Here is a 25,183-nt window from a genome sequence, read left to right as displayed (position 1 = left end):
CGTTACCTTGATCCCCAAACCAGACAAAGATCCCATCAAAAAGGAGAATTACAGACCCATATCCTTGATGAACATCGATGCAAAAATCCTCACCAAAATACTAGCCAAGAGGATCCAACAGTACATTAAAAGGACTATTCACCACGACCAAGTGGGATTTATCCCTGGGCCGCAAGGCTGGTTCAACATCCGCAAATCAATCAACGTGATAAAATACATTCACAAAAGAAAGAACAAGAATCATAGGATCCTCTCAATAGATGCAGAAAAAGCATTTGACAAAGTACAGCACCCTTTCTTGATCAAAACTCTTCAGAGTATAGGGACAGAGGGTACATACCTCAATATCATAAAAGCCATCTACGAAAAACCTACAGCGAATACCATTCTCAATGGGGAAAAGCTGAGAGCTTTTCCCCTAAGGTCAGGAACGCGGCAGGGAGAGCCACTCTCACCACTGCTACTCAACATAGTATTCGAAGTCCTAGCCACAGCAATCAGACAACAAAAAGAAATCAAAGGCATCCCAATCGGCAGAGAGGAAGTCAAACTCTCACTCTTTGCAGATGACATGATACTTTATGTGGAAAACCCCAAAGACTCCACCCCAAAACTGCTAGAACTCACACAGGAATTCAGTCAAGGAGCAGGCTATAAAATCAATGCACAGAAATCAGTGGCATTCCTCTACACCAACAACAAGACAGAAGAGAGACAAATCAAGGAGTCGATCCCATTCACAATTGCACCCAAAACCAGAAGATACCTAGGAATAAATTGAACCAAAGAGGCAAAGGATCTGTACTCAGAAATCTACAGAATACTCAGGAATGAAATTGAAGAAGACACAAAGAAATGGAAAAACGTTCCATGCTCATGGATTGGGAGAACCAACATTGTGAAGAGGTCAATGCTCCCTAGAGCAATCTACACATTCAATGCAATCCCCATCAAAATACCATCCACTTTTTTCAAAGGAATGGAACAAATAATCCTAAATTTTGAATGGAACCAGAAGAGACACCGAATAGCCAGAGGAGTATTGAAAAAGAAGAGCAAAGCGGGCGGCATCACAATTCAGGACTTCGAGCGCTATGACAAAGCTGTCCTCGTCAAGACAGTATGGTACTGGCACAAAAACAGACACATAGATCCATGGAAGAGAACCGAGAGCCCAGAAATGGACCCTCAACTCTATGGTCAACTTACCTTTGACAAAGCAGGAAAGAATGTCCAATGGCAAAAAGACAGCCTCTTCAACAACGGGTGTTGGGAAAATTGGACAGCCACATGCAGAAGAATGACACTGGACCATTTCCATACACCACACACAAAAATAGACTCCAAATGCGTGAAAGACCTCACTGTGAGACAGGAGTCCATCAAAATCCTAAAGGAGAACACAGGTAGCAAGCTCTTCGACGTCAGCCGCAGCAACTTCTTCCTAGAAACATCACCAAAGGCACGGGAAGCCAGGGCCAAAATGAACTATTGGGATTTCATCAAGATAAAAAGCTTTGGCACAGCAAAAGAAACAGTCCACAAAACCAAAAGACACCCGACACAATGGGAGAAAATATTTGCAAATGACATATCAGATAAAGGGCTACTATCCAAAATCTATAAAGAACTTATCGAACTCAACAGCCAAAGAACAAATAACCCAATCAACAAATGGGCAGAAGCCATGAACAGACATTTTTCCAAAGAAGACATCCAAATGGCCAACAGGCACATGAAAAAGTGCTCAACACGGCTCGGCATCAGGGAATTCCAAATCAAATCCTCAATGAGATACCACCTCACACCCGTCAGAAGGGCTAAAATTAAAAAGTCAGAGAACGACAGATGTTGGCGGGGATGTGGAGAAAGGGGAACCCTCCTACAGTGTTGGTGGGAATGCAAGCTGGCGCAACCCCTCTGGAAAACAGTATGGAGGTTCCTCAAACAGTTGAAATTAGAGCTACCATTCGATCCAGCAATGGCACTCCTGGGTATTTACCCCAAAGATACAAAGGTAGGGACCCGAAGCGGTACGTGCACCCCATTGTTTATAGCAGCAATGTCCACAATAGCCAAACTGTGGAAAGAGCCAAGATGTCCATCGACAGAGGAATGGATAAAGAAGAGGTGGTATACATATACACAATGGAATATTATGCAGCCATCCAAAGGAATGAGATCTTGCCATGTGCAACGACGTGGATGGAACAGGAGGGTCCGATGATTAGTGAAATACGTCAATCAGAGAAAGACATGTATCATATGACCTCACTGACATGAGGAATTCTTAATGTCAGGAACAAACTGAGGGTTGCTGGAGTGGTCGGGGGTGGGAGGGATGGGGTAGCTGGGTGATAGACATTGGGGAGGGTATGAGCTACGGTGAGCGCTGTGAATTGTGTAAGACTGTTGAATCACAGATCTGTACTTCTGAAACAAATAACGCAACATATTTTAAGAATAAAGAAAAAGGAGAAGATAGCAGGAGAGGAAGAATGAAGGGGAGTTAGTCAGAGGGGGAGACGAACCAGGAGAGATGATGGACTCTGAAAAACAAACTGAGGTTTCAAGACGGGAGGTGGGTAGGGGGATGGGTTAGACTGGTGATGGGTATTAAAGAGGGCACATTCCGCATGGAGCACTGTGTGTTAGGAACAAACAATGAATCATGGAACACTACACCAAAACAAATGATGTAGTACATGGTGATTAACAAAGCAATAAAAATGAAAGACTGTAATAAGAGATGAAGAAGGACACTATTTCCTACTTAAAGGGTCTATCCAACAAGAAGATCTAACAATTGTAAATATCTCTGCCCCGAACATGGGAGCATCCAATTATATAAGGCAATTAATAAGAAAAACAAAGAAACACATTGACAACAATACAATAATAGTGGGGCACTTTAACACCCCCCTGACTGAAATGGCCAGATCATCTAAGCAAAAGATCAACAAGGAAATAAAGACTTGCAATGACACACTGGAGCAAATGGACTTCACAGACATATGCAGAACGTTCCATCCCAAAGCAACGGAATACACTTTCTTCTCTAGTGCCCATGGAACATTCTCCAGAATGGATCACATCCTAGGTCCCAAATCAGGTCTCAAACGGTACCAGAAGATTGGGATCATTCCCTGCACATTTTCAGACCACAATGCTTTGAAACTAGAACTCAATCACAAGAGGAATGTCGGAAAGACCTCAAATACATGGAGGCTAAAGAGCCTCCTACTAAAGAATGAATGGGTCAACCAGGAAATTAAAGAAGATTTTAAAAAACTCATGGAAACCAATGAAAATGAAAACACAACTGCCCAAAATCGTTGGGATACACCCACGGCAGTCCTGCGAGGAAAGTACATATCAATACAAGCCTTTGTCAAGAAACAAGAAAGGTCTCAAAAACACAACCTAACCCTACACCTAAAGGAGCTGGAGAAAGAACGGCAAGGAAAGCCTAAACCCAGCAGGAGAAGAGAAATCATGAAGATCAGAGCAGAAATCAATGAACTAGAACCCAAAAGAGGAGGAGAACAGATCAACGGAACTAGGAGCTGGGTCTTTGAAAGAATTCACAAGGTTGATAAATCCCTGGCCAGGCTGATCAAAAAGAAAAGAGAAATGACCCAAATCAACAAAATCAGGAATGAAAGAGGAGAGATCACAACCAACACCAAAGAAATACAAACAATGATAAGAACATAATATGAGCAACCCTATGGCAGCAAATTAGATAACCTGGAAGAAATGGGTGCCTTCCTAGAGATGTGTCAACTACCAAAACTGACCCAGGAAGAAATAGAAAACCTAAAGAGTCCTATAACCACGAAGGCAATTGAAGCAGTCATCAAAGATCTCCCAAGAAACCAAAGCCCAGGGCGAGGTGGCTTCCCAGGGGAATTCTATCAGACATTTAAAGAAGAAATAATACCTAGTCTCCTGAAACGGTTCCCAAAGTTAGAAAGGCAAGGAAAACTTCCAAAGTCATTTTACGAGGCCACCGTTACCTTGATCCCCAAACCAGACAAAGATCCCATCAAAAAGGAGAATTACAGACCCATATCCTTGATGAACATCGATGCAAAAATCCTCACCAAAATACTAGCCAAGAGGATCCAACAGTACATTAAAAGGACTATTCACCACGACCAAGTGGGATTTATCCCTGGGCCGCAAGGCTGGTTCAACATCCGCAAATCAATCAACGTGATAAAATACATTCACAAAAGAAAGAACAAGAATCCTAGGATCCTCTCAATAGATGCAGAAAAAGCATTTGACAAAGTACAGCACCCTTTCTTGATCAAAACTCTTCAGAGTATAGGGACAGAGGGTACATACCTCAATATCATAAAAGCCATCTACGAAAAACCTACAGCGAATACCATTCTCAATGGGGAAAAGCTGGGAGCTTTTCCCCTAAGGTCAGGAACGCGGCAGGGAGAGCCACTCTCACCACTGCTACTCAACATAGTATTCGAAGTCCTAGCCACAGCAATCAGACAACAAAAAGAAATCAAAGGCATCCCAATCGGCAGAGAGGAAGTCAAACTCTCACTCTTTGCAGATGATATGATACTTTATGTGGAAAACCCAAAAGACTCCACCCCAAAACTGCTAGAACTCACACAGGAATTCAGTCAAAGAGCAGGCTATAAAATCAATGCACAGAAATCAGTGGCATTCCTCTACACCAACAACAAGCCAGAAGAGAGACAAATCAAGGAGTCGATCCCATTCACAATTGCACCCAAAACCAGAAGATACCTAGGAATAAATTGAACCAAAGAGGCAAAGGATCTGTACTCAGAAATCTACAGAATACTCAGGAATGAAATTGAAGAAGACACAAAGAAATGGAAAAACGTTCCATGCTCATGGATTGGGAGAACCAACATTGTTAAGAGGTCAATGCTCCCTAGAGCAATCTACACATTCAATGCAATCCCCATCAAAATACCATCCACTTTTTTCAAAGGAATGGAACAAATAATCCTAAATTTTGAATGGAACCAGAAGAGACCCCGAATAGCCAGAGGAGTATTGAAAAAGAAGAGCAAAGCGGGCGGCATCACAATTCTGGACTTCGAGCGCTATGACAAAGCTGTCCTCATCAAGACAGTATGGTACTGGCACAAAAAGAGACACATAAATCCATGGAACAGAATCGAGAGCCCAGAAATGGACCCTCAACTCTATGGTCAACTTACGTTTGTCAAAGCGGGAAAGAATGTCCAATGGCAAAAAGACAGCCTCTTCAACAACGGGTGTTGGGAAAATTGGACAGCCACATGCAGAAGAATGACACTGGACCATTTCCATACACCACACACAAAAATAGACTCCAAATGCGTGAAAGACCTCACTGTGAGACAGGAGTCCATCAAAATCCTAAAGGAGAACACAGGTAGCAAGCTCTTCGACGTCAGCCGCAGCAACTTCTTCCTAGAAACATCACCAAAGGCACGGGAAGCCAGGGCCAAAATGAACTATTGGGATTTCATCAAGATAAAAAGCTTTGGCACAGCAAAAGAAAGAGTCCACAAAACCAAAAGACACCCGACACAATGGGAGAAAATATTTGCAAATGACATATCAGATAAAGGGCTACTATCCAAAATCTATAAAGAACTTATCGAACTCAACAGCCAAAGAACAAATAACCCAATCAACAAATGGGCAGAAGCCATGAACAGACATTTTTCCAAAGAAGACATCCAAATGGCCAACAGGCACATGAAAAAGTGCTCAGCACGGCTCGGCATCAGGGAAATCCAAATCAAAACCTCAATGAGACACCACCTCACACCCGTCAGAAGGGCTAAAATTAACAAGTCAGGCAACGACAGATGTTGGCGGGGATGTGGAGAAAGTGGAACCCTCCTACAGTGTTGGTGGGAATGCAAGCTGGCGCAACCCCTCTGGAAAACAGTATGGAGGTTCCTCAAACAGTTGAAATTAGAGCTACCATTCGATCCAGCAATGGCACTCCTGGGTATTTACCCGAAAGATACAAAGGTAGGGACCCGAAGCGGTACGTGCACCCAATTGTTTATAGCAGCAATGTCCACAATAGCCAAACTGTGGAAAGAGCCAAGATGTCCATCGACAGAGGAATGGATAAAGAAGAGGTGGTATACATATACACAATGGAATATTATGCAGCCATCCAAAGGAATGAGATCTTGCCATGTGCAACGACGTGGATGGAACAGGAGGGTCCGATGATTAGTGAAATACGTCAATCAGAGAAAGACATGTATCATATGACCTCACTGACATGAGGAATTCTTAATGTCAGGAACAAACTGAGGGTTGCTGGAGTGGTCGGGGGTGGGAGGGATGGGGTGGCTGGGTGATAGACATTGGGGAGGGTATGAGCTACGGTGAGCGCTGTGAATTGTGTAAGACTGTTGAATCACAGATCTGTACTTCTGAAACAAATAACGCAACATATTTTAAGAATAAAGAAAAAGGAGAAGATAGCAGGAGAGGAAGAATGAATGGGAGTTAGTCAGAGGGGGAGACGAACCAGGAGAGATGATGGACTCTGAAAAACAAACTGAGGTTTCAAGACGGGAGGTGGGTAGGGGGATGGGTTAGCCTGGTGATGGGTATTAAAGAGGGCACATTCCGCATGGAGCACTGTGTGTTAGGAACAAACAATGAATCATGGAACACTACACCAAAACAAATGATGTAGTACATGGTGATTAACAAAGCAATAAAAATCAAAGACTGTAATAAGAGATGAAGAAGGACACTATGTCCTACTTAAAGGGTCTATCCAACAAGAAGATCTAACAATTGTAAATATCTCTGCCCCGAACATGGGAGCATCCAATTATATAAGGCAATTAATAAGAAAAGCAAAGAAACACATTGACAACCATACAATAATAGTGGGGCACTTTAACACCCCCCTGACTGAAATGGCCAGATCATCTAAGGAAAAGATCAACAAGGAAATAAAGACTTGCAATGACACACTGGAGCAAATGGACTTCACAGACATATGCAGAACGTTCCATCCCAAAGCAACGGAATACACTTTCTTCTCTAGTGCCCATGGAACGTTCTCCAGAATGGATCACATCCTAGGTCCCAAATCAGGTCTCAACCGGTACCAAAAGATTGGCATCATTCCCTGCACATTTTCAGACCACAATGGTTTGAAACTAGAACTCAATCACAAGAGGAAAGTCGGAAAGACCTCAAATACATGGAGGCTAAAGAGCCTCCTACTAAAGAATGAATGGGTCAACCAGGAAATTAAAGAAGATTTTAAAAAACTCATGGAAACCAATGAAAATGAAAACACAACTGCCCAAAATCGTTGGGATACACCCACGGCAGTCCTGCGAGGAAAGTACATATCAATACAAGGCTTTGTCAAGAAACAAGAAAGGTCTCAAATACACAACCTAACCTACACCTAAAGGAGCTGGAGAAAGAACGGCAAAGAAAGCCTAAACCCAGCAGGAGAAGAGAAATCATGAAGATCAGAGCAGAAATCAATGAACTAGAACCCAAAAGAACAGGAGAAGAGATCAACGGAACTAGGAGCTGATTCTTTGAAAGAATTCACAAGGTTGATAAACCCCTGGCCAGGCTGATCAAAAAGAAAAGAGAAATGACCCAAATCAACAAAATCAGGAATGAAAGAGGAGAGATCACAACCAACACCAAAGAAATACAAACAATGATAAGAACATAATATGAGCAACCCTATGGCAGCAAATTAGATAACCTGGAAGAAATGGGTGCCTTCCTAGAGATGTGTCAACTACCAAAACTGACCCAGGAAGAAATAGAAAACCTAAAGTGTCCTATAACCACGAAGGCAATTGAAGCAGTCATCAAAAATCTCCCAAGAAACCAAAGCCCAGGGCCAGGTGGCTTTCCAGGGGAATTCTATCAGACATTTAAAGAAGAAATAATACCTAGTCTCCTGAAACGGTTCCCAAAGGTAGAAAGGCAAGGAAAACTTCCAAACTCATTTTACGAGGCCACCGTTACCTTGATCCCCAAACCAGACAAAGATCCCATCAAAAAGGAGAATTACAGACCCATATCCTTGAAGAACATCGATGCAAAAATCCTCACCAAAATACTAGCCAAGAGGATCCAACAGTACATTAAAAGGACTATTCACCACGACCAAGTGGGATTTATCCCTGGGCCGCAAGGCTGGTTCAACATCCGCAAATCAATCAACGTGATAAAATACATTCACAAAAGAAAGAACAAGAATCATAGGATCCTCTCAATAGATGCAGAAAAAGCATTTGACAAACTACAGCACCCTTTCTTGATCAAAACTCTTCAGAGTATAGGGACAGAGGGTACATACCTCAATATCATAAAAGCCATCTACGAAAAACCTACAGCGAATACCATTCTCAATGGGGAAAAGCTGAGAGCTTTTCCCCTAAGGTCAGGAACGTGGCAGGGAGAGCCACTCTCACCACTGCTACTCAACATAGTATTCGAAGTCCTAGCCACAGCAATCAGACAACAAAAAGAAATCAAAGGCATCCCAATCGGCAGAGAGGAAGTCAAACTCTCACTCTTTGCAGATGATATGATACTTTATGTGGACAACCCAAAAGACTCCACCCCAAAACTGCTAGAACTCACACAGGAATTCAGTCAAAGAGCAGGCTATAAAATCAATGCACAGAAATCAGTGGCATTCCTCTACACCAACAACAAGACAGAAGAGAGACAAATCAAGGAGTCGATCCCATTCACAATTGCACCCAAAACCAGAAGATACCTAGGAATAAATTGAACCAAAGAGGCAAAGGATCTGTACTCAGAAATCTACAGAATACTCAGGAATGAAATTGAAGAAGACACAAAGAAATGGAAAAACGTTCCATGCTCATGGATTGGGAGAACCAACATTGTGAAGAGGTCAATGCTCCCTAGAGCAATCTACACATTCAATGCAATCCCCATCAAAATACCATCCACTTTTTTCAAAGGAATGGAACAAATAATCCTAAATTTTGAATGGAACCAGAAGAGACCCCGAATAGCCAGAGGAGTATTGAAAAAGAAGAGCAAAGCGGGCGGCATCACAATTCTGGACTTCGAGCGCTATGACAAAGCTGTCCTCATCAAGACAGTATGGTACTGGCACAAAAAGAGACACATAGATCCATGGAACAGAATCGAGAGCCCAGAAATGGACCCTCAACTCTATGGTCAACTTACCTTTGTCAAAGCGGGAAAGAATGTCCAATGGCAAAAAGACAGCCTCTTCAACAACGGGTGTTGGGAAAATTGGACAGCCACATGCAGAAGAATGACACTGGACCATTTCCATACACCACACACAAAAATGGACTCCAAATGCGTGAAAGACCTCACTGTGAGACAGGAGTCCATCAAAATCCTAAAGGAGAACACAGGTAGCAAGCTCTTCGACGTCAGCCGCAGCAACTTCTTCCTAGAAACATCACCAAAGGCACGGGAAGCCAGGGCCAAAATGAACTATTGGGATTTCATCAAGATAAAAAGCTTTGGCACAGCAAAAGAAACAGTCCACAAAACCAAAAGACACCCGACACAATGGGAGAAAATATTTGCAAATGACATATCAGATAAAGGGCTACTATCCAAAATCTATAAAGAACTTATCGAACTCAACAGCCAAAGAACAAATAACCCAATCAACAAATGGGCAGAAGCCATGAACAGACATTTTTCCAAAGAAGACATCCAAATGGCCAACAGGCACATGAAAAAGTAATCAGCACGGCTCGGCATCAGGGAAATCCAAATCAAAACCTCAATGAGACACCACCTCACACCCGTCAGAAGGGCTAAAATTAACATGTCAGGCAACGACAGATGTTGGCGGGGATGTGGAGAAAGGGGAACCCTCCTACAGTGTTGGTGGGAATGCAAGCTGGCGCAACCCCTCTGGAAAACAGTATGGAGGTTCCTCAAACAGTTGAAATTAGAGCTACCATTCGATCCAGCAATGGCACTCCTGGGTATTTACCCCAAAGATACAAAGGTAGGGACCCGAAGCGGTACGTGCACCCCATTGTTTATAGCAGCAATGTCCACAGTAGCCAAAGTGTGGAAAGAGCCAAGATGTCCATCGACAGAGGAATGGATAAAGAAGAGGTGGTATACATATACACAATGGAATATTATGCAGCCATCCAAAGGAATGAGATCTTGCCATGTGCAACGACGTGGATGGAACAGGAGGGTCCGATGATTAGTGAAATACGTCAATCAGAGAAAGACATGTATCATATGACCTCACTGATATGAGGAATTCTTCATGTCAGTAACAAACTGAGGGTTGCTGGAGTGGTCGGGGGTGGGAGGGATGGGGTGGCTGGGTGATAGACATTGGGGAGGGTATGAGCTACGGTGAGCGCTGTGAATTGTGTAAGACTGTTGAATCACAGATCTGTACTTCTGAAACAAATAACGCAACATATTTTAAGAATAATGAAAAAGGAGAAGATAGCAGGAGAGGAAGAATGAAGGGGAGATAGTCAGACGGGGAGACGAACCAGGAGAGATGATGGACTCTGAAAAACAAACTGAGGTTTCAAGACGGGAGGTGGGTAGGGGGATGGGTTAGCCTGGTGATGGGTATTAAAGAGGGCACATTCCGCATGGAGCACCGTGTGTTAGGAACAAACAATGAATCATGGAACACTACACCAAAACAAATGATGTAGTACATGGTGATTAACAAAGCAATAAAAAACAAAGACTGTAATAAGAGATGAAGAAGGACACTATGTCCTACTTAAAGGGTCTATCCAACAAGAAGATCTAACAATTGTAAATATCTATGCCCCGAACATGGGAGCATCCAATTATATAAGGCAATTAATAAGAAAAGCAAAGAAACACATTGACAACAATACAATAATAGTGGGGCACTTTAACACCCCCCTGACTGAAATGGCCAGATCATCTAAGCAAAAGATCAACAAGGAAATAAAGACTTGCAATGACACACTGGAGCAAATGGACTTCACAGACATATGCAGAACGTTCCATCCCAAAGCAACGGAATACACTTTCTTCTCTAGTGCCCATGGAACATTCTCCAGAATGGATCACATCCTAGGTCCCAAATCAGGTCTCAACCGGTACCAAAAGATTGGGATCATTCCCTGCACATTTTCAGACCACAATGCTTTGAAACTAGAACTCAATCACAAGAGGAAAGTCGGAAAGACCTCAAATACATGGAGGCTAAAGAGCCTCCTACTAAAGAATGAATGGGTCAACCAGGAAATTAAAGAAGATTTTAAAAAACTCATGGAAACCAATGAAAATTAAAACACAACTGCCCAAAATCGTTGGGATACACCCACGGCAGTCCTCCGAGGAAAGTAGATAGCAATACAAGCCTTTGTCAAGAAACAAGAATGGTCTCAAATACACAACCTAACCCTACAGCTAAAGGAGCTGGAGAAAGAACGGCAAAGAAAGCCTAAACCCAGCAGGAGAAGAGAAATCATGAAGATCAGAGCAGAAGTCAATGAACTAGAACCCAAAAGAACAGGAGAACTGATCAACGGAACTAGGAGCTGGTTCTTTGAAAGAATTCACAAGGTTGATAAACCCCTGGCCAGGCTGATCAAAAAGAAAAGAGAAATGACCCAAATCAACAAAATCAGGAATGAAAGAGGAGAGATCACAACCAACACCAAAGAAACACAAACAATGATAAGAACATAATATGAGCAACGCTATGGCAGCAAATTAGATAACCTGGAAGAAATGGGGGCCTTCCTAGAGATGTGTCAACTACCAAAACTGACCCAGGAAGAAATAGAAAATCTAAAGAGTCCTATAACCACGAAGGCAATTGAAGCAGTCATCAACGATCTCCCAAGAAACCAAAGCCCAGGGCCAGGTGGCTTCCCAGGGGAATTCTATCAGACATTTAAAGAAGAAATAATACCTAGTCTCCTGAAACGGTTCCCAAAGGTAGAAAGGCAAGGAAAACTTCCAAACTCATTTTAGGAGGCCACCGTTACCTTGATCCCCAAACCAGACAAAGATCCCATCAAAAAGGAGAATTACAGACCCATATCCTTGATGAACATCGATGCAAAAATCCTCACCAAAATACTAGCCAAGAGGATCCAACAGTACATTAAAAGGACTATTCACCACGACCAAGTGGGATTTATCCCTGGGCCGCAAGGCTGGTTCAACATCCGCAAATCAATCAACGTGATAAAATACATTCACAAAAGAAAGAACAAGAATCATAGGATCCTCTCAATAGATGCAGAAAAAGCATTTGACAAAGTACAGCACCCTTTCTTGATCAAAACTCTTCAGAGTATAGGGACAGAGGGTACATACCTCAATATCATAAAAGCCATCTACGAAAAACCTACAGCGAATACCATTCTCAATGGGGAAAAGCTGAGAGCTTTTCCCCTAAGGTCAGGAACGCGGCAGGGAGAGCCACTCTCACCACTGCTACTCAACATAGTATTCGAAGTCCTAGCCACAGCAATCAGACAACAAAAAGAAATCAAAGGCATCCCAATCGGCAGAGAGGAAGTCAAACTCTCACTCTTTGCAGATGATATGATACTTTATGTGGAAAACCCCAAAGACTCCACCCCAAAACTGCTAGAACTCACACAGGAATTCAGTCAAGGAGCAGGCTATAAAATCAATGCACAGAAATCAGTGGCATTCCTCTACACCAACAACAAGACAGAAGAGAGACAAATCAAGGAGTCGATCCCATTCACAATTGCACCCAAAACCATAAGATACCTAGGAATAAATTGAACCAAAGAGGCAAAGGATCTGTACTCAGAAATCTACAGAATACTCAGGAATGAAATTGAAGAAGACACAAAGAAATGGAAAAACGTTCCATGCTCATGGATTGGGAGAACCAACATTGTGAAGAGGTCAATGCTCCCTAGAGCAATCTACACATTCAATGCAATCCCCATCAAAATACCATCCACTTTTTTCAAAGGAATGGAACAAATAATCCTAAATTTTGAATGGAACCAGAAGAGACCCCGAATAGCCAGAGGAGTATTGAAAAAGAAGAGCAAAGCGGGCGGCATCACAATTCTGGACTTCGAGCGCTATGACAAAGCTGTCCTCGTCAAGACAGTATGGTACTGGCACAAAAACAGACACATAGATCCATGGAACAGAACCGAGAGCCCAGAAATGGACCCTCAACTCTATGGTCAACTTACCTTTGACAAAGCAGGAAAGAATGTCCAATGGCAAAAAGACAGCCTCTTCAACAACGGGTGTTGGGAAAATTGGACAGCCACATGCAGAAGAATGACACTGGACCATTTCCATACACCACACACAAAAATAGACTCCAAATGCGTGAAAGACCTCACTGTGAGACAGGAGTCCATCAAAATCCTAAAGGAGAACACAGGTAGCAAGCTCTTCGACGTCAGCCGCAGCAACTTCTTCCTAGAAACATCACCAAAGGCACGGGAAGCCAGGGCCAAAATGAACTATTGGGATTTCATCAAGATAAAAAGCTTTGGCACAGCAAAAGAAACAGTCCACAAAACCAAAAGACACCCGACACAATGGGAGAAAATATTTGCAAATGACATATCAGATAAAGGGCTACTATCCAAAATCTATAAAGAACTTATCGAACTCAACAGCCAAAGAACGAATAACCCAATCAACAAATGGGCAGAAGCCATGAACAGACATTTTTCCAAAGAAGACATCCAAATGGCCAACAGGCACATGAAAAAGTGCTCAACACGGCTCGGCATCAGGGAATTCCAAATCAAATCCTCAATGAGATACCACCTCACACCCGTCAGAAGGGCTAAAATTAAGAAGTCAGGGAACGACAGATGTTGGCGGGGATGTGGAGAAAGGGGAACCCTCCTACAGTGTCGGTGGGAATGCAAGCTGGCGCAACCCCTCTGGAAAACAGTATGGAGGTTCCTCAAACAGTTGAAATTAGAGCTACCATTCGATCCAGCAATGGCACTCCTGGGTATTTACCCCAAAGATACAAAGGTAGGGACCCGAAGCGGTACGTGCACCCCATTGTTTATAGCAGCAATGTCCACAATAGCCAAACTGTGGAAAGAGCCAAGATGTCCATCGACAGAGGAATGGATAAAGAAGAGGTGGTATAGATATACACAATGGAATATTATGCAGCCATCCAAAGGAATGAGATCTTGCCATGTGCAACGACGTGGATGGAACAGGAGGGTCCGATGATTAGTGAAATACGTCAAACAGAGAAAGACATGTATCATATGACCTCACTGACATGAGGAATTCTTAATGTCAGGAACAAACTGAGGGTTGCTGGAGTGGTCGGGGGTGGGACGGATGGGGTAGCTGGGTGATAGACATTGGGGAGTGTATGAGCTACGGTGAGCGCTGTGTATTGTGTAAGACTGTTGAATCACAGATCTGTACTTCTGAAACAAATAACGCAACATATTTTAAGAATAAAGAAAAAGGAGAAGATAGCAGGAGAGGAAGAATGAAGGGGAGTTAGTCAGAGGGGGAGACGAACCAGGAGAGATGATGGACTCTGAAAAACAAACTGAGGTTTCAAGACGGGAGGTGGGTAGGGGGATGGGTTAGACTGGTGATGGGTATTAAAGAGGGCACATTCCGCATGGAGCACTGTGTGTTAGGAACAAACAATGAATCATGGAACACTACACCAAAACAAATGATGTAGTACATTGTGATTAACAAAGCAATAAAAATCAAAGACTGTAATAAGAGATGAAGAAGGACACTATTTCCTACTTAAAGGGTCTATCCAACAAGAAGATCTAACAATTGTAAATATCTCTGCCCCGAACATGGGAGCATCCAATTATATAAGGCAATTAATAAGAAAAACAAAGAAACACATTGACAACAATACAATAATAGTGGGGCACTTTAACACCCCCCTGACTGAAATGGCCACATCATCTAAGCAAAAGATCAACAAGGAAATAAAGACTTGCAATGACACACTGGAGCAAATGGACTTCACAGACATATGCAGAACGTTCCATCCCAAAGCAACGGAATACACTTTCTTCTCTAGTGCCCATGGAACATTCTCCAGAATGGATCACATCCTAGGTCCCAAATCAGGACTCAACCGGTACCAGAAGATTGGGATCATTCCCTGCACATTTTCAGACCACAATGCTTTGAAACTAGAACTCAATCACAAGAGGAAAGTCGGAAAGACCTCAAATACATGGAGGCTAAAGAGCCTCCTACTAAAGAATGAATGGGTCAACCAGGAAATTAAATAAGATTTTAAAAAACTCATGGAAACCAATGAAAATGAAAACACAACTGCCCAAAATCGTTGGGATACACCCACGGCAGTCCTGCGAGGAAAGTACATATCAATACAAGCCTTTGTCAAGAAACAAGAAAGGTCTCAAATACACAACCTAACCCTACACCTAAAGGAGCTGGAGAAAGAACGGCAAGGAAAGCCTAAACCCAGCAGGAGAATAGAAATCATGAAGATCAGAGCAGAAATCAATGAACTAGAACCCAAAAGAGGAGGAGAACAGATCAACGGAACTAGGAGCTGGGTCTTTGAAAGAATTCACAAGGTTGATAAACCCCTGGCCAGGCTGATCAAAAAGAAAAGAGAAATGACCCAAATCAACAAAATCAGGAATGAAAGAGGAGAGATCACAACCAACACCAAAGAAATACAAACAATGATAAGAACATAATATGAGCAACCCTATGGCAGCAAATTAGATAACCTGGAAGAAATGGGTGCCTTTCTAGAGATGTGTCAACTACCAAAACTGACCCAGGAAGAAATAGAAAACCTAAAGAGTCCTATAACCACGAAGGCAATTGAAGCAGTCATCAAAAATCTCCCAAGAAACCAAAGCCCAGGGCGAGGTGGCTTCCCAGGGGAATTCTATCAGACATTTAAAGAAGAAATAATACCTAGTCTCCTGAAACGGTTCCCAAAGTTAGAAAGGCAAGGAAAACTTCCAAACTCATTTTACGAGGCCACCGTTACCTTGATCCCCAAACCAGACAAAGATCCCATCAAAAAGGAGAATTACAGACCAATATCCTTGATGAACATCGATGCAAAAATCCTCACCAAAATACTAGCCAAGAGGATCCAACAGTACATTAAAAGGACTATTCACCACGACCAAGTGGGATTTATCCCTGGGCCGCAAGGCTGGTTCAACATCCGCAAATCAATCAACGTGATAAAATACATTCACAAAAGAAAGAACAAGAATCCTAGGATCCTCTCAATAGATGCAGAAAAAGCATTTGACAAAGTACAGCACCCTTTCTTGATCAAAACTCTTCAGAGTATAGGGACAGAGGGTACATACCTCAATATCATAAAAGCCATCTACGAAAAACCTACAGCGAATATCATTCTCAATGGGGAAAAGCTGAGAGCTTTTCCCCTAGGGTCAGGAACTCGGCAGGGAGAGCCACTCTCACCACTGCTACTCAACATAGTATTCGAAGTCCTAGCCACAGCAATCAGACAACAAAATAAATCAAAGGCATCCCAATCGGCAGAGAGGAAGTCAAACTCTCACTCTTTGCAGATGATATGATACTTTATGTGGAAAACCCAAAAGACTCCACCCCAAAACTGCTAGAACTCACACAGGGATTCAGTCAAGGAGCAGGCTATAAAATCAATGCACAGAAATCAGTGGCATTCCTCTACACCAACAACAAGACAGAAGAGAGACAAATCAAGGAGTCGATCCCATTCACAATTGCACCCAAAACCATAAGATACCTAGGAATAAATTGAACCAAAGAGGCAAAGGATCTGTACTCAGAAATCTACAGAATACTCAGGAATGAAATTGAAGAAGACACAAAGAAATGGAAAAACGTTCCATGCTCATGGATTGGGAGAACCAACATTGTGAAGAGGTCAATGCTCCCTAGAGCAATCTACACATTCAATGCAATCCCCATCAAAATACCATCCACTTTTTTCAAAGGAATGGAACAAATAATCCTAAATTTTGAATGGAACCAGAAGAGACCCCGAATAGCCAGAGGAGTACTGAAAAAGAAGAGCAAAGCGGGCGGCATCACAATTCTGGACTTCGAGCGCTATGACAAAGCTGTCCTCGTCAAGACAGTATGGTACTGGCACAAAAACAGACACATAGATCCATGGAACAGAACCGAGAGCCCAGAAATGGACCCTCAACTCTATGGTCAACTTACCTTTGACAAAGCAGGAAAGAATGTCCAATGGCAAAAAGACAGCCTCTTCAACAACGGGTGTTGGGAAAATTGGACAGCCACATGCAGAAGAATGACACTGGACCATTTCCATACACCACACACAAAAATAGACTCCAAATGCGTGAAAGACCTCACTGTGAGACAGGAGTCCATCAAAATCATAAAGGAGAACACAGGTAGCAAGCTCTTCGACGTCAGCCGCAGCAACTTCTTCCTAGAAACATCACCAAAGGCACGGGAAGCCAGGGCCAAAATGAACTATTGGGATTTCATCAAGATAAAAATCTTTGGCACAGCAAAAGAAACAGTCCACAAAACCAAAAGACACCCGACACAATGGGAGAAAATATTTGCAAATGACATATCAGATAAAGGGCTACTATCCAAAATCTATAAAGAACTTATCGAACTCAACAGCCAAACAACAAATAACCCAATCAACAAATGGGCAGAAGCCATGAACAGACATTTTTCCAAAGAAGACATCCAAATGGCCAACAGGCACATGAAAAAGTGCTCAACACGGCTCGGCATCAGGGAATTCCAAATCAAATCCTCAATGAGATACCACCTCACACCCGTCAGAAGGGCTAAAATTAAGAAGTCAGGGAACGACAGATGTTGGCGGGGATGTGGAGAAAGGGGAACCCTCCTACAGTGTCGGTGGGAATGCAAGCTGGCGCAACCCCTCTGGAAAACAGTATGGAGGTTCCTCAAACAGTTGAAATTAGAGCTACCATTCGATCCAGCAATGGCACTCCTGGGTATTTACCCGAAAGATACAAAGGTAGGGACCCGAAGCGGTACGTGCACCCCATTGTTTATAGCAGCAATGTCCACAGTAGCCAAACTGTGGAAAGAGCCAAGATGTCCATCGACAGAGGAATGGATAAAGAAGAGGTGGTATACATATACACAATGGAATATTATGCAGCCATCCAAAGGAATGAGATCTTGCCATGTGCAACGACGTGGATGGAACAGGAGGGTCCGATGATTAGTGAAATACGTCAATCAGAGAAAGACATGTATCATATGACCTCACTGACATGAGGAATTCTTCATGTCAGGAACAAACTGAGGGTTGCTGGAGTGGTCGGGGGTGGGAGGGATGGGGTGGCTGGGTGATAGACATTGGGGAGGTTATGAGCTACGGTGAGCGCTGTGAATTGTGTAAGACTGTTGAATCACAGATCTGTACTTCTGAAACAAATAACGCAACATATTTTAAGAATAAAGAAAAAGGAGAAGATAGCAGGAGAGGAAGAATGAAGGGGAGTTAGTCAGAGGGGGAGACGAACCAGGAGAGATGATGGACTCTGAAAAACAAACTGAGGTTTCAAGACGGGAGGTGGGTAGGGGGATGGGTTAGCCTGGTGATGGGTATTAAAGAGGGCACATTCCGCATGGAGCACTGTGTGTTAGGAACAAACAATGAATCATGGAACACTACACCAAAACAAATGATGTAGTACATGGTGATTAACAAAGCAATAAAAATCAAAGACTGTAATAAGAGATGAAGAAGGACACTATGTCCTACTTAAAGGGTCTATCCAGCAAGAAGATCTAACAATTGTAAATATCTATGCCCCGAACATGGGAGCATCCAATTATATAAGGCAATTAATAAGAAAAGCAAAGAAACACATTGACAACAATACAATAATAGTGGGGCACTTTAACACCCCCCTGACTGAAATGGCCAGATCATCTAAGCAAAAGATCAACAAGGAAATAAAGACTTGCAATGACACACTGGAGCAAATGGACTTCACAGACATATGCAGAACGTTCCATCCCAAAGCAACGGAATACACTTTCTTCTCTAGTGCCCATGGAACATTCTCCAGAATGGATCACATCCTAGGTCCCAAATCAGGTCTCAACCGGTACCAAAAGATTGGCATCATTCCCTGCACATTTTCAGACCACAATGGTTTGAAACTAGAACTCAATCACAAGAGGAAAGTCGGAAAGACCTCAAATAATGGAGGCTAAAGAGCCTCCTACTAAAGAATGAATGGGTCAACCAGGAAATTAAAGAAGATTTTAAAAAACTCATGGAAACCAATGAAAATGAAAACACAACTGCCCAAAATCGTTGGGATACACCCACGGCAGTCCTGCGAGGAAAGTACATATCAATACAAGGCTTTGTCAAGAAACAAGAAAGGTCTCAAATACACAACCTAACCCTACACCTAAAGGAGCTGGAGAAAGAACGGCAAAGAAAGCCTAAACCCAGCAGGAGAAGAGAAATCATGAAGATCAGAGCAGAAATCAATGAACTAGAACCCAAAAGAACAGGAGAACAGATCAACGGAACTAGGAGCTGGTTCTTTGAAAGAATTCACAAGGTTGATAAACCCCTGGCCAGGCTGATCAAAAAGAAAAGAGAAATGACCCAAATCAACAAAATCAGGAATGAAAGAGGAGAGATCACAACCAACACCAAAGAAATACAAACAATGATAAGAACATAATATGAGCAACCCTATGGCAGCAAATTAGATTACCTGGAAGAAATGGGTGCCTTCCTAGAGATGTGTCAACTACCAAAACTGACCCAGGAAGAAATAGAAAACCTAAAGTGTCCTATAACCACGAAGGCAATTGAAGCAGTCATCAAAAATCTCCCAAGAAACCAAAGCCCAGGGCCAGGTGGCTTCCCAGGGGAATTCTATCAGACGTTTAAAGAAGAAATAATACCTAGTCTCCTGAAACGGTTCCCAAAGGTAGAAAGGCAAGGAAAACTTCCAAACTCATTTTACGAGGCCACCGTTACCTTGATCCCCAAACCAGACAAAGATCCCATCAAAAAGGAGAATTACAGACCCATATCCTTGAAGAACATCGATGCAAAAATCCTCACCAAAATACTAGCCAAGAGGATCCAACAGTACATTAAAAGGACTATTCACCACGACCAAGTGGGATTTATCCCTGGGCCGCAAGGCTGGTTCAACATCCGCAAATCAATCAACGTGATAAAATACATTCACAAAAGAAAGAACAAGAATCATAGGATCCTCTTAATAGATGCAGAAAAAGCATTTGACAAAGTACAGCACCCTTTCTTGATCAAAACTCTTCAGAGTATAGGGACAGAGGGTACATACCTCAATATCATAAAAGCCATCTACGAAAAACCTACAGCGAATACCATTCTCAATGGGGAAAAGCTGAGAGCTTTTCCCCTAAGGTCAGGAACGCGGCAGGGAGAGCCACTCTCACCACTGCTACTCAACATAGTATTCGAAGTCCTAGCCACAGCAATCAGACAACAAAAAGAAATCAAAGGCATCCCAATCGGCAGAGAGGAAGTCAAACTCTCACTCTTTGCAGATGATATGATATTTTATGTGGAAAACCCAAAAGACTCCACCCCAAAACTGCTAGAACTCACACAGGAATTCAGTCAAAGAGCAGGCTATAAAATCAATGCACAGAAATCAGTGGCATTCCTCTACACCAACAACAAGACAGAAGAGAGACAAATCAAGGAGTCGATCCCATTCACAATTGCACCCAAAACCAGAAGATACCTAGGAATAAATTGAACCAAAGAGGCAAAGGATCTGTACTCAGAAATCTACAGAATACTCAGGAATGAAATTGAAGAAGACACAAAGAAATGGAAAAACGTTCCATGCTCATGGATTGGGAGAACCAACATTGTGAAGAGGTCAATGCTCCCTAGAGCAATCTACACATTCAATGCAATCCCCATCAAAATACCATCCACTTTTTTCAAAGGAATGGAACAAATAATCCTAAATTTTGAATGGAACCAGAAGAGACCCCGAATAGCCAGAGGAGTATTGAAAAAGAAGAGCAAAGCGGGCGGCATCACAATTCTGGACTTCGAGCGCTATGACAAAGCTGTCCTCATCAAGACAGTATGGTACTGGCACAAAAACAGACACATAGATCCATGGAACAGAATCGAGAGCCCAGAAATGGACCCTCAACTCTATGGTCAACTTACCTTTGACAAAGCGGGAAAGAATATCCAATGGCAAAAAGACAGCCTCTTCAACAACGGGTGTTGGGAAAATTGGACAGCCACATGCAGAAGAATGACACTGGACCATTTCCATACACCACACACAAAAATAGACTCCAAATGCGTGAAAGACCTCACCGTGAGACAGGAGTCCATCAAAATCCTAAAGGAGAACACAGGTAGCAAGCTCTTCGACGTCAGCCGCAGCAACTTCTTCGTAGACACATCACCAAAGGCACGGGAAGCCAGGGCCAAAATGAACTATTGGGATTTCATCAAGATAAAAAGCTTTGGCACAGCAAAAGAAACAGTCCACAAAACCAAAAGACACCCGACACAATGGGAGAAAATATTTGCAAATGACATATCAGATAAAGGGCTACTATCCAAAATCTATAAAGAACTTATCGAACTCAACAGCCAAGGAACAAATAACCCAATCAACAAATGGGCGGAAGCCATGAACAGACATTTTTCCAAAGAAGACATCCAAAAGGCCAACAGGCACATGAAAAAGTGCTCAACACGGCTCGGCATCAGGGAATTCCAAATCAAATCCTCAATGAGATACCACCTCACACCCGTCAGAAGGGCTAAAATTAACAAGTCAGGGAACGACAGATGTTGGCGGGGATGTGGATAAAGGGGAACCCTCCTACAGTGTTGGTGGGAATGCAAGCTGGCGCAACCCCTCTGGAAAACAGTATGGAGGTTCCTCAAACAGTTGAAATTAGAGCTACCATTCGATCCAGCAATGGCACTCCTGGGTATTTACCCGAAAGATACAAAGGTAGGGACCCGAAGCGGTACGTGCACCCCATTGTTTATAGCAGCAATGTCCACAATAGCCAAACTGTGGAAAGAGCCAAGATGTCCATCGACAGAGGAATGGATAAAGAAGAGGTGGTATACATATACACAATGGAATATTATGCAGCCATCCAAAGGAATGAGATCTTGCCATGTGCAACGACGTGGATGGAACAGGAGGGTCCGATGATTAGTGAAATACGTCAATCAGAGAAAGACATGTATCATATGACCTCACTGACATGAGGAATTCTTAATGTCAGGAACAAACTGAGGGTTGCTGGAGTGGTCGGGGGTGGGAGGGATGGGGTGGCTGGGTGATAGACATTGGGGAGGGTATGAGCTACGGTGAGCGCTGTGAATTGTGTAAGACTGTTGAATCACAGATCTGTACTTCTGAAACAAATAACGCAACATATTTTAAGAATAAAGAAAAAGGAGAAGATAGCAGGAGAGGAAGAATGAAGGGGAGTTAGTCAGAGGGGGAGACGAACCAGGAGAGATGATGGACTCTGAAAAACAAACTGAGGTTTCAAGACGGGAGGTGGGTAGGGGGATGGGTTAGCCTGGTGATGGGTATTAAAGAGGGCACATTCCGCATGGAGCACTGTGTGTTAGGAACAAACAATGAATCATGGAACACTACACCAAAACAAATGATGTAGTACATGGTGATTAACAAAGCAATAAAAATCAAAGACTGTAATAAGAGATGAAGAAGGACACTATGTCCTACTTAAAGGGTCTATCCAACAAGAAGATCTAACAATTGTAAATATCTATGCCCCGAACATGGGAGCATCCAATTATATAAGGCAATTAATAAGAAAAGCAAAGAAACACATTGACAACAATACAATAATAGTGGGGCACTTTAAAACCCCCCTGACTGAAATGGCCAGATCATCTAAGCAAAAGATCAACAAGGAAATAAAGACTTGCAATGACACACTGGAGCAAATGGACTTCACAGACATATGCAGAACGTTCCATCCCAAAGCAACGGAATACACTTTCTTCTCTAGTGCCCATGGAACATTCTCCAGAATGGATCACATCCTAGGTCCCAAATCAGGTCTCAACCGGTACCAAAAGATTGGGATCATTCCCTGCACATTTTCAGACCACAATGGTTTGAAACTAGAACTCAATCACAAGAGGAAAGTCGGAAAGACCTCAAATACATGGAGGCTAAAGAGCCTCCTACTAAAGAATGAATGGGTCAACCAGGAAATTAAAGAAGATTTTAAAAAACTCATGGAAACCAATGAAAATGAAAACACAACTGCCCAAAATCGTTGGGATACACCCACGGCAGTCCTGCGAGGAAAGTACATATCAATACAAGCCTTTGTCGAGAAACAAGAAAGGTCTCAAATACACAACCTAACCCTACACCTAAAGGAGCTGGAGAAAGAACGGTAAAGAAAGCCTAAACCCAGCAGGAGAAGAGAAATCATGAAGATCAGAGCAGAAATCAATGAACTAGAACCCAAAAGAACAGGAGAACAGATCAACGGAACTAGGAGCTGGTTCTTTGAAAGAATTCACAAGGTTGATAAACCCCTGGCCAGGCTGATCAAAAAGAAAAGAGAAATGACCCAAATCAACAAAATCAGGAATAAAAGAGGAGAGATCACAACCAACACCAAAGAAATACAAACAATGATAAGAACATAATATGAGCAACCCTATGGCAGCAAATTAGATAACCTGGAAGAAATGGGTGCCTTCCTAGAGATGTGTCAACTACCAAAACTGACCCAGGAAGAAATAGAAAACCTAAAGTGTCCTATAACCACGAAGGCAATTGAAGCAGTCATCAAAAATCTCCCAAGAAACCAAAGCCCAGGGCCAGGTGGCTTCCCAGGGGAATTCTATCAGACATTTAAAGAAGAAATAATACCTAGTCTCCTGAAACGATTCCCAAAGGTAGAAAGGAAAGGAAAACTTCCAAACTCATTTTACGAGGCCACCGTTACCTTGATCCCCAAACCAGACAAAGATCCCATCAAAAAGGAGAATTACAGACCCATATCCTTGATGAACATCGATGCAAAAATCCTCACCAAAATACTAGCCAAGAGGATCCAACAGTACATTAAAAGGACTATTCACCACGACCAAGTGGGATTTATCCCTGGGCCGCAAGGCTGGTTCAACATCCGCAAATCAATCAACGTGATAAAATACATTCACAAAAGAAAGAACAAGAATCATAGGATCCTCTCAATAGATGCAGAAAAAGCATTTGACAAAGTACAGCACCCTTTCTTGATCAAAACTCTTCAGAGTATAGGGACAGAGGGTACATACCTCAATATCATAAAAGCCATCTACGAAAAACCTACAGCGAATATCATTCTCAATGGGGAAAAGCTGAGAGCTTTTCCCCTAAGGTCAGGAACGCGGCAGGGAGAGCCACTCTCACCACTGCTACTCAACATAGTATTCGAAGTCCTAGCCACAGCAATCAGACAACAAAAAGAAATCAAAGGCATCCCAATCGGCAGAGAGGAAGTCAAACTCTCACTCTTTGCAGATGATATGATACTTTATGTGGAAAACCCAAAAGACTCCACCCCAAAACTGCTAGAACTCACACAGGAATTCAGTCAAGGAGCAGGCTATAAAATCAATGCACAGAAATCAGTGGCATTCCTCTACACCAACAACAAGACAGAAGAGAGACAAACCAAGGAGTCGATCCCATTCACAACTGCACCCAAAACCAGAAGATACCTAGGAATAAATTGAACCAAAGAGGCAAAGGATCAGTACTCAGAAATCTACAGAATACTCAGGAATGAAATTGAAGAAGACACAAAGAAATGGAAAAACGTTCCATGCTCATGGATTGGGAGAACCAACATTGTGAAGAGGTCAATGCTCCCTAGAGCAATCTACACATTCAATGCAATCCCCATCAAAACACCATCCACTTTTTTCAAAGGAATGGAACAAATAATCCTAAATTTTGAATGGAACCAGAAGAGACCCCGAAGAGCCAGAGGAATATTGAAAAAGAAGAGCAAAGCGGGCGGCATCACAATTCTGGACTTCGAGCGCTATGACAAAGCTGTC

This window comes from Eumetopias jubatus, unplaced genomic scaffold (assembly GCF_037043125.1).
Source record: "Eumetopias jubatus isolate StellerSeaLion01/CBP00866 unplaced genomic scaffold, mEumJub1_p1.0 scaffold_22, whole genome shotgun sequence".
NCBI lineage: Eukaryota > Metazoa > Chordata > Mammalia > Carnivora > Otariidae > Eumetopias > Eumetopias jubatus.
The sequence above is the reverse complement of the archived record's forward strand: the minus strand, read 5'-3'. Positions refer to the sequence as shown.